We start from the raw sequence: 10,249 nt of genomic DNA, 5'->3' as shown, positions 1-10,249 counted from the left end.
TTGTTCTTTTTTTTGTAAATATGTTTCTTAATCTTTTTTTCATTTGTTTTTGTCCATTATTCTTTTCACACCCATATTCTCCATGTGCTTTTATCCTTTAACTCTTTTTTCATGCAGCTCTCCATGTCCTGTCAGTTCCTCCCAGGACAAAGTCTGTTTAGATCAGCTTGATCTGTTCCTTTAGACTCCGTGGTAACAGAATGAATGTGAGAAGAGATTATGTATTTGAGGCTATTTTTAAACCATAAAGGATGAACAAATTTTAATGTTTGATCATTAAAATTTGATCAAACATTTTGATTAAATTGTTTGATCAAAACTATTTGATCAAATATAACAAAGTTATATTTTGTTTTGGTACAAACAAAATATAACTTGTTTGTACCAGGCTTCATGCCAATGAGTTTAAATAGCATGAAAAAGAAAATCAAATGATTGTTCTACTGCTCTAAAGCAGATTTACCATCTCAAATGATCCAAATCTGATATCTGAATAAAACCAAAGCAGTGATGGCAAAAAAAAGCTTTTATTGAATTTGCTTACAACTTAAATGTTATTTTACTCTACAATCAGCATAATTACTTTCCATGTTTTCACAAGTCAAGTGAAAGTTACACACAAAAATAAAACAGAATACAATAAGTCCAAAAATACATGTATTATATTACATCATAATACATAGAAATAACCTATGACACTGCAAAATATATTACATTCTTTAATATCTTCTTTCCACAACATGATTTTCACACTGTTGTCAGACTTTTCTTTAGCATTGTGATGACTGTGAAATATAAACTTAATCTTTAAGTGATTAACACATTTGTTCAATTTTTACTCTTCAGAAACCAACAAAATGTGTATTTTTGCACTGAGACACAAAACTCTTTTGTAATGACATCAGATTATGCAGCATATCTTCTTCATTCCAAACATTACATGCACATTATTACATAAAACATGCTACCATGACTTTTTTTTAAACAATATTAGTTTCTGGACAGAGCAAATGAGCTGAACACATTCTTCAACAGGTTCAGTCCAGGAACAAGCTCATCATCATCATCCTCTCCTGTCTGCAGCCAGATATCTCATCCTCCTCTGACCCACAGCTTTCCTGTCAAGCCTCAGATGTTCCATCTTCCACCTCAGTCATGGACTCTTCTGCTTCCACCAGTTTGTCTTCAACCACATTAGGAGACGCTGCTGCTCCCTTTTGCCTCCACCTCCAACTTTTCTGTATCTAGAAGTCAGGTGAAGAAGCAGCCGGAGAGACTGAACAGGAACGAGGATGCAGGTCCAGATGGTGTCGGTCCCAGAGTCCCTCTGTGGGATTCTGCAGCATCTCTTCAACCTTTGCCTGACCCAAGAGGAGTTTCCGTTGTTGTGGAAGACATCCTGCCTGGTTCCGGTACCGAAGAAAAGTCACCCATCAGTCATAACGACTGTAGACCCGTTGCCCTGGCATCGCACATCATGAAGGTCCTGGAGAGACTCCTGGTGGCCCACTTGAGTAAGCAGACGATCAGATATCAGGACCCCCTGCAGTTTGCTTATCACCGTGGAGTTGGAGTTGATCAGACACCTGCTTCAACAAACCCACTGTCATCTGGACAAAGCAGGCAGCACAGTGAGGATCAGGGTCTTTGGTTCTCAGGTGCATTGAACACAATTCAGCCTGATCTGCTCCGTTAGAAACTCCAGAAGACACAGGTGGAGGCCTCAACAATCACCTGCATCTGTGACTACCTGACAAACAGAATACAGTTTGTGAGACTGAAGGACTGTGTGTCTAACCAGGTGGTCAACAACATGGGAACACCACAGGGCACTGTACTCTCACCATTCATTTTCACTCTCTACTGTTCAGACTTCCCGCACAAGTCCAACTTCTGTCATCTACAGAAATACTCAGACGACTCTGCAGTTGTTGTGTGTATCAGAGGAAGACAAGAGGCTGAGTACAGAGATCTGGTGGATCACTTTGTGGCCTGGTGTGGGAACAATCATCTAATCTTGACTGTAAACAAAACAAAGGAGATGGTTGTTGATTTCAGGAGAAACAGGAAACCCTATTTCCATCATGGGAGAAGATGTGGAGGTGGTTCAGGAATATAAATACCTCGGTGTTCATCTGGAACACAGACTGGACTGGAGACGCAACAGTGAAGCCGTCTATAAAAAGAGACAGAGCAGACTGCGCTTCTCGAGGAAGCTACGATCCTTCAAGATTTGCAGCAAGTTGCTGCAGATCTTTAAGTCTGATGCTGAGAGTGTCATCTCTTCTGCTATCATCTGTTGGTGCAGCAGCATCAGAGCCAGGAACCTCAAAAGGCTCAACAATCTGATAAAGAAGGCTGGATTTGTTCTGGTTCTGTTCTGGAGACGACTGGGGAACCTCTGGAGATGATGCAAAGAAGGATTCTTCATAAGAGTCAAGAAAGCTATGGACAACTCTGACCATCCTCTTCATGAGTCTGTATGGTGAAAACAGAGTATCATCAGTCAGAGGTTCTTCAGATTTGCTGCAATACAGACAGCTACAAAAGACCTTTCCTGCTGCCAGCAATCAGCCATCTGCAATAACATTTGAAGAATCTGAATCTGAGCTACAACTACATTTATTTCCCTTTGGGATCAATAAAGTCAAAGCATGTTTGGGTAATTCTTGCACACTACTCAAAGTCTGATAGAAAAAAATATTGAACAATTGGAAGTTATGGTGGAAACATTTTTTGTGGTTTCAATGAAATGAAACAAAAATGTAAAAAAGATAATTAAGTTTAGCTTCTCCTGTGCCGTTTCACATGTTTGCAGCTCGTTTTGCTGTTTGTTGCGCGTTTGCAGTTGTCGGCCACAGTTTCTGATCAAGTCATTATCGCCTCAACTTTCACCATAATCTGTTTACAACCAGTAGATGGACGAAGTAACCTGCGTTAAGTGTTGGTCAACTCATGCTTGGTTTGTTATTGAAGGACCTACTTCACATGGTCCTTCTTTATTCTGTGTCCTCAGGTTTCCCCCTGTTGCATCAGGAAAACTTCATCTCGGGATTTCCAGCAGGATTTTCTGTGTCTTCTCTCTCCTGATGGGTTCAGTGCTGTTGTCTTGTCTCAGTTATGCTGGAGAATCATCACATAACAATACACACATTCCTTAATCTCTGTCTAAATAATAGATGATTGAAAGAGACTTTCTGATCAAATCATCATTAGTCCTCACCTTTTCCACAATCTCTTACAACCAGTAGATCAGCAGGTGGAGCAGGTCTTTCTGCTTTAATTGTTGGTCAGCTCCAGTCATGTGACATGAGTTGACGGAGAAATGAAATAAAGAGAAAACATAACAGGATTAAAAAACTGAGAATACATCTACAGAAAAAAGAAAAAGTTAGAATTTTGACCTCAATTTCATCCATATTAAAATTGCTAAAATTGAAAATATGTTTTCTTACTTTTTTTGTCAACAGGTTCTCTTATCTTCCTCCATCTGACTGGTGGTGTTGAAGGTGGAGGTTTACCGGCTGAGGACATCCAACCTGAAATGATCAGAGACATTATTGATCTGCAGACTCTGAATCTGGGATCAGAAACCAACGTGGGTTCTCTACAATGTTTCTAAATTTGCTTAATATTCAACATCTTACTGATGAACAGGTGAAATTTCAGCATAGGATTTTATGGCAATGCTTGATTTGTTATTGAAGGACCTACTCACATGATGTCTGTCTCTTTATTCTGTGTCCTCAGGTGTCCCCCCGTTGCATCAGGAAACTTCATCTCAGGATTTTTCTGTGTCCCTTCAGTCCTCTGTGTCTTCTCTCTCCTGATTGGTCCAGCGCTGTTGTCTTGTCTCAGTGATGCTGAAGAATCAACACATGATCAGACACACTTTCCTTAATCTGTCAAATAACAGATCACTGGACCAGACTCTCTGATCAATTCATGAACATGTCCTCACCATTTATAAAATCTACTAGAACCAGTAGATCAGCAGGTCCTCTACTCTATTCCTGATCCTCCTTCCATCAGCTCAAACTCATCAAAGCTCTGCTGTTATGAAAGGACTCAAATAAATAAAAAAACACAAAACAAAAGTGTCGGTGAGGAGAAAGTACAGCAGAAAAGAGGAAATAGGTTTGAATATTGACCTCAACCTCCTGCATGTTAAAAAAATTGTTGTTGTGTAAAAGTATATGTCCTTACATTTTTTTTCAACTGGGTTCTCTTATCTTCCTCCATCTGACTGGTGGTGTTGAAGGTGGAGATTTACAGGCTGACGAGATCCAACCTGAAATGATCAGAGAATCAGAGATCTGCCACCAGTAATCATGTGAAAGTGGAATGCAAAAACTTACAAGCAGTGTGAAAAACAAGGGATCCAGAAGGCAGGAACCACATGGACAACGATGAAAGGATCCAGCGATGAGCAGCTAAAACCTGAAAGATTAAAAACTGGGAGACTGGATTAGTAGAGAAACAGGACAGAATAATTCACTATATTGGAGAGCAGCGTGTAGGGAAGCATCACTATTACACCGTGAAACATGGGGGAGTTGAGAGGAAAACACAAAGATGAAGAAAAGCCCTGGTGCAAGGCGCTACCTAAGACTTCCTCAGTCCTGTCAGAATCCTATCATCTAAAATACTAAATCTAGCAGCGGGATAAAGAAAAGCCCGGTGCAAGGCGCTACCTAAGACTTCCTCAGTCCTGTCAGAATCCTTGTCATCTAAAATACTAAATCTAGCAGCGGGATAAAGAAAAGCCCCGGTGCAAGGCGCTACCTAAGGCGTCCACAGGCTTGCTAGAAACCCATTGGCTTTAATAAAAACATGAGAGAAATGATGATGTCCTAATGTGACTTCCCAAATAGGTCTTCAGTTTTTTACGGATCCCAATCTAATCAGAGTCACTTGACAAGACGCAGTGAGGTCTAAACCAAACGTTTCTGGAACTCTCTCTTCCTGTAATTCCACTAGATGTTGAAGGTATTGCTGCCTCTTCTGTGTCCAGTTCAGCCTCCAACCAGGAACAGAAGCTAGAGGGTGACAAAGTTGGACTATCACAGCGTGTTGATGGTGAAAGGACTGAAAATGCGGGGTGACAGAATGGGATCCTCATATAGCATCGTTGGTGGGAGACTGGAAACACTGGGTGACAAAATGGGATCTTCATTGTGCATCAATGTTGAGGGACTGAGGACGGGGGATGAAAAAACAGGACTTTTACGTGCCATTATACACGAGGGGACTGAGGACGGGGATGACAAAATAGGATATTCACATGATGTCCAAGGTGAGAGACCGAGGACAGGTGGTAACACAAAGGCATCTTCATCATAGGGAAAGGACGGGACACTATACTTGATCCTCTGGCGGCAAGCTCATCTTCATCATAGCGTGTTGATAGTGAAGGGCTGAAAACGCGGGGTGACAAAACGGGATCTTCATAGTGCATCAAAGTTGCGGGACTGAGGACGGGGAATGGCAATCCAGGGTCCTCACACGACTTCCAAGGTGAGAGACTGAGGACAGGTGGTAACACAATGGGATCTTCATCATCGGACGGGACACTATACTTGGTCCTCTTGGCGGCAAGCTCCTCTTCAGCAACAGTGTCCCTAGGCCTCTTGGCTGGGAGCTTCACTTCAGCAACACTGTCCCTGGTCACAGATGTCACATGAGCCGCGTCTCTTTCAAACCTACCTGATGACTAGGTTTTGATGGTGGGTTGTCCTCCTTCGCAGCATCCACCTTCTTCGTTGTTCTCCTGGACTTCTCTGGATGCAAAATGGGCTCTTCCTGTGAAGTACAAGGAGCCATGTCTTCTTTGGGCTTCCGAGCCACCCCAATGTCTTGTATGTATCTGAAATTTGGGGGAAGAATCTCAGGCAGCTGTGACGCAACATCGGCCAGACTACTGTCACCGGAGTCCAGCTGATCAACCGTCGATTTCAGAAGTTTCAATGCCTCTTCAAGTACTCCTATGCCCCACAGAAATTTAATGTTTGGTCCAAGGACCTGGACAACCCGAAATCGAGATTTAAAGTCCTGGTCTCATTACCTACCTCGTCTTCGCTCGAGCTGGTAGTAGAGCTACCACTGGAGCTGGTAGTAGAGCTACCACTGGAGCTGGTAGTAGAGCTACCACTGGAGCTGGTAGTAGAGCTACCACTGGAGCTGGTACTATTGCTATCACAGGAGCTGGTAGAAACAGTCCACAAACTGCGGAGATGAACTATACCTCAACTCCTCTCCATGGTCTTCAGAAACCGTGTCGGCTTCATTTAACCACAACTTACCTTGTTCCTTACCATTATCAGGATGTCCCTCCAACATTGGGGATCCATCTGCTGGAAGCGCCATGGTATGGGCTGTGAAGAAAAAAAACAAAGCAAAAAAAGCTATAATTCTGTATCTTGAAAAAATCACAAAGTCCAAAGCAATGTTTAGAGGGAACACTGAAATATATATTTATATATTAATTTATATAGCACATTTTTCAGCAACAAGGCAATACAAAGTGCTTATGTGTGCATGATGCCTCAAAGTCTTATTATCACATGTTAATATTCCTCCAAATGGCTCAGTTATGGCTGAAGGTAGTGTTATGAAATAAATTACATCAGCCTGAAGATCATGGCTGCACACAACCCAGCAATAAACTCAGAGGAATGTTCACACAATTATATTGCTCCAAATGCTTCATTCAATATGACCATCTCCATGGAGACAAAAAACATCAACAAAATGGATTCTCTAAAAGTAATTCTCTCAAACTAAAATAAAAAGTTTTCCAATCACCACACCACTATTAATATTGCAGACGCTTTCTGAAAATGTAATCAGCGTGAAAATATATTACAGCTCCAAACATGCAAAGGACCAACACAGCATTTCGTAAACAACTAATTATTGAAAACTCCTCTTTCTTAGAAAAAGCAAACTAATAAGTTTAAATATAAACTAAACTACTTAGAAATAATACAGGAGAAATATATATCTAAAACATTTCTAATATTCAAGTATTAAGGTTTTATTTCAAGCAACGTATCCAAGGAGACCAAATGTGTTATTGAGGCATTTTTTGAAACCTGGACCAGGCACTGACCACTTATTCCAAAGATCTGAATAAAACAAAACAGATTTTCTAAAACCAGAACTAACTTTTTAAACCACATAAACCGTGTCAAACCCCCACAATCCTCCAAGATTTTAACTAACAAATGAATCACAACTGGACCAACTGAACCTGAGATGATTGTTTTTCTAATGAATTTTAACATTCACTGTTAACATTCAAGTAACTTCTGAAAATGATATGTCACTAAAATGCAAAGGAACAAAAGGCTGTTTTTCTGGTCTTGAGTAATTACAATAAACTAAATAATTTAGTTACTTTGTAAAATCAACAGGCACACATTGATTGTTCTTTAATGATTTTTTATAAGAATAAAGTTGTATGTTGTTATTTAATCAATGTATCCATGGAGACTACACATACCACATTTTTCAAAAAGCTGGTTCCAAAACTTCTTTCAAACCAAAACAACTACAAACAGCATTACTGACATTTTCCAAAATGTCAAATAACTAGCATATGAATCACAATACAAATTCAACTAACTCACAAATATGTTGCAGCCCAAAAATGCAAATTATGCCTTCCTAAACAAAGAGTCAGAATTCATCAAAGCTGACTTTAACCAACTCAAATAATGTTTTTTTTCCTTTTAATTTAATTAGTTCACTAATTTGACTATAATTCAAACTAAACACACATATTAAAGTCTATCATTAAATAGGAGGAGGCACATGTTTGCAAAGTGTTTCTTAATTTTTTATTGAAGTCTTTTAAATAATGTCACCAATGTATCCATGGAAACTAAATATGTTTGTTTAGGCATTTATCAAAAAAAAAAAAAGAGGACAAAGAACCATCCAGTTTACCAAGAATTGGACACCAAAGTCATCAAACCTGAAACTCTTAGACAAAGAAACAAACACACCAGCATGTCCCTATCTTGAAAAAATAAAGAAACTAAACAATTAAATTATTGGCTATTATAAGGGTAAATACTAATTTTTAAATGTCTTTTAAAAATAATATTAAAGGCATTTCATTTTGCGTATCCATGGAAACAATGGAGTGTTTATCACGCATTTTTCAAAAAATAACGGTCAAAAAACAAGCAAATTTTTCAGGAATTTGACGTTAATTTAACTAATTTGACTATAATTCAGTAAAATACATATATTTCTTAAATCACTACATCACAGTTTAACATTATTGACATTTCCAGCGAAATTCAGCGAAGAAAAAGGCTCATTAGTTAAGAACGATCTATGCTAGCAACGAATGCTAATCGTCTATTTTTTCTACAGCAGTCAGTATTTCTTTAAAACACACACACACAAACACAAAATAAACTAAACAAGTCACTAATATCTTTGTAATAACTTGCTTTCGTTTATTAAAAATAGTAGAAGAATGATTTAACCTTCCAGCTGTTCACCCTGCTGGTGCTTCTCCTGGCCAGGAACCGTCTTTCGCAGGTTTGTTATCCACGGGCTTCTTCAGCAAGTGCGTATTTCAGCAAGCGCTTCTTTAGCAAGTTTTGCACAGCAGACTTCTCGACAAGCTCAAACCGTCCGAGGCTTTAAAGGCTCCTTCAGGCGTCTCTCTCAAAAGTCCCGTCGCAAAGGGGGAAGAATTCAGAAGGTCAGCGTCTTTTATAGTGTTGACAACGCTAACGTCGTTTCCATGACTTTCATTGACGAATGCACGCACTGGTGCGTCAGAGAAATTGGAGCGCAAATAACGCAGATAATACAAGTCTCGCGTTGTCTTGTTTATCACTCCGTATGCTGCCACCTACTGGCCAACCAGTCTAAGTTCACAAAGACATTTATAAAACTTACTACTGGTGCGACATTATATTTCTGCTTTCATTCTTAACTATGTCAGTTTCGGACATGGGAAACTTTTCTCTGCCGTGAAGCCTAGATTGGAAGAAAAATTCAAATTCAAAATTCAATTCAAAAATACTTTATTGATCCAAAAGAAAAATTAAATGTTGTAGCTCATGTCATGAAGTGCGGGTGAGGCAGACGCAGCAGACCCAGGTAAGATGAATAGTTGATTTTTAATCCAGGAACACAGTCCAATCAACGGGCAGCACGGCCGAGCAGAAGCCAGGGCTCGACGCCGGTAGCAACCGTTAAAACGAATGGTTAACACGAAGGACTCGGAACACATTAGACGAGGATCCGACAGAGACGCTGAGACACAGGTGACATTAAATACCCGGGAGGGTAATCACAGAAAGAGACACACCTGGGAAACAATCAAGGGGAAGACAGGACAACACGGGGACACAGAAAACTCTAAATAAGTACACAGAAAACACAGAACATGACAGCTCATCAATTCAGATTCTTCAAAGAGTTATTGTAGATGGCTGATTACTGTTGACAGGAATTTTTTTTGTAGCGGTCTGTATTGCAGCATTTTGAAGAAGACTGACTGATGACTCTCTGCCCAGCTAGCATCAGACAACGTCCACTGAACGTCCACCGACGACGTTCTCCGAATGTCAAAATGAACCACCACAAGATGTCCGCCGGATGTTCGTTGACATTCGCAGTAGGTCAAAATAAAATGCTATATGGTTCTGCTAGGTCTGTACAAATGCTAATATGACAGCAATTTAATTGGAGTGCAAGGTTTTCAATTGGAACAGTTGCCTTCCATTTCCTAGGGATATTAATCCAATCTTGTAACAAATTGGAAAATTGATGACAGCCACTTAAAACACTTGGCAAAGAATTTATTAATTTTACAGTATTAAAATTAAAGACTACCAAAGACAAAATATGATAAAGGGCTACATTTATTTATACATAAACATATGAACAAAAAAGACAGTAATGAAACCTTCCTTAGAACAAAGTACAACTGTACAGTATACATTTTAATACAATGGGTTTTCAGAAAAGACATTCACAATCGGGCTGAAACGATTCCTGGCTGGTGGATGAGTTTCTGAGTGTGACGAACGAAGGTGTCAAATTTCGTTGCTAACAAGGACACAAAAGCTATAAATGGCTGGGCAAGGCATACCTGTCAAGTCTCCCGTTTTGGCAGGGAAACTACCATTTTTTATCCCTCTTCTCGAAAAAAAATTTTTATAACCATTTTTCTGTAAATATCCCATATTGCTCTCCCCCCTGTCTTATGTTTGTACTC

The 10,249-nt window shown here is 39.6% G+C and overlaps 2 long non-coding RNA genes across 3 annotated transcripts; both read right to left on the bottom strand.

The window, feature by feature from the left end:
- Window positions 1-707: 707 nt before the first annotated feature.
- Window positions 708-3,020, bottom strand: LOC111611087. Of its 2 annotated transcripts, XR_002753875.1 has the most exons (4): window positions 2,984-3,020; window positions 2,124-2,478; window positions 1,845-2,021; window positions 708-1,750 (listed from the first exon to the last, which is right to left on the bottom strand). It is a non-coding gene; the product is annotated as an uncharacterized LOC111611087 (long non-coding RNA). The 2 variants fall into 2 exon arrangements; XR_002753874.1 differs by having other exon boundaries at window positions 1,845-2,478.
- Window positions 3,021-3,786: 766 nt separating this feature from the next.
- Window positions 3,787-4,591, bottom strand: LOC111611088. Its single transcript, XR_002753876.1, has 4 exons — window positions 4,359-4,591; window positions 4,207-4,291; window positions 3,962-4,053; window positions 3,787-3,863 (listed from the first exon to the last, which is right to left on the bottom strand). It is a non-coding gene; the product is annotated as an uncharacterized LOC111611088 (long non-coding RNA).
- Window positions 4,592-10,249: the final 5,658 nt, after the last annotated feature.

This window comes from Xiphophorus maculatus, chromosome 14 (genome assembly GCF_002775205.1).
Source record: "Xiphophorus maculatus strain JP 163 A chromosome 14, X_maculatus-5.0-male, whole genome shotgun sequence".
Taxonomy (NCBI): Eukaryota; Metazoa; Chordata; class Actinopteri; order Cyprinodontiformes; family Poeciliidae; genus Xiphophorus; species Xiphophorus maculatus.
Note: the sequence above shows the minus strand (reverse complement) of the source record. Positions and strands in the feature narration are given on the sequence as shown.